This window comes from Vicugna pacos, chromosome 14 (assembly GCF_048564905.1).
Source record: "Vicugna pacos chromosome 14, VicPac4, whole genome shotgun sequence".
Classification (NCBI taxonomy): domain Eukaryota; kingdom Metazoa; phylum Chordata; class Mammalia; order Artiodactyla; family Camelidae; genus Vicugna; species Vicugna pacos.
Genome location: NC_133000.1, coordinates 24,089,474 through 24,090,160, shown reverse-complemented (window position 1 = coordinate 24,090,160; position 687 = coordinate 24,089,474). Strand labels below are relative to the sequence as shown.

The following is a 687-nucleotide window of genomic DNA, read 5'->3' as shown; positions in this document are numbered from 1 at the left end:
TTAGTTTGATAAGCGTTGAAGACTTAATTTCTTTGTAACTCAATTATCTTTAGAATGATGGGATAGGATAAGAGAATCTTTTTTTTTTCCCCTGTCAAGAAGAATCCGATGACTTTAACAGAAGCTCTGTAACAAATTTTAAGTGTGGACAATTGATTTGAACACAGTTAATCTGTTAACAAAAATAGAAAAATATAAGATTCAATTCTGTGAGCCTTATGCTACTTCAAAACTACCCTCATGTACAGTTAGTCTTTTTTAATTAATGGTATTATCCATTCTTCTAAATTAATTTCATTTTTCAAAATTGTATTCCTATTTTCTAAAAACATTTGTGAGGGAAAACAAAATATTAAGAGCTTGAAAGTCCTGAAAGGAGGGTATAGCTCAGTGGTAGAGCGAATACTTAAGATGCATGAGATCCTGGGTTCAATCCCCAGTATCTCCATTAAAATAACAAACAAACAAACAAACAAACAAATCTAATTACCTCCCTCCCCTCACAAAAAAAAATACTTTAAAGAAAAAAATTTTTTAAAAAGCATACACTAACTACTATATATAAAATAGATAAACAAGTTTATACTGTATATCACAGGGACTTATATTCAGTATCATGTAGTAACTTATGGTTAAAAAGAATATGGAAATAAATAAATGTATGTTCCTATATGACTGAAGTATTGT

At 28.8% G+C, this 687-nt stretch overlaps 1 non-coding gene across 1 annotated transcript; it reads left to right on the top strand.

The window, feature by feature from the left end:
• Positions 1-375: 375 nt before the first annotated feature.
• Positions 376-448, top strand: TRNAL-AAG (transfer RNA leucine (anticodon AAG)). Its single transcript has one exon. It is a non-coding gene; the product is annotated as a tRNA-Leu (tRNA).
• The last annotated feature ends 239 nt before the right edge of the window (positions 449-687 follow it).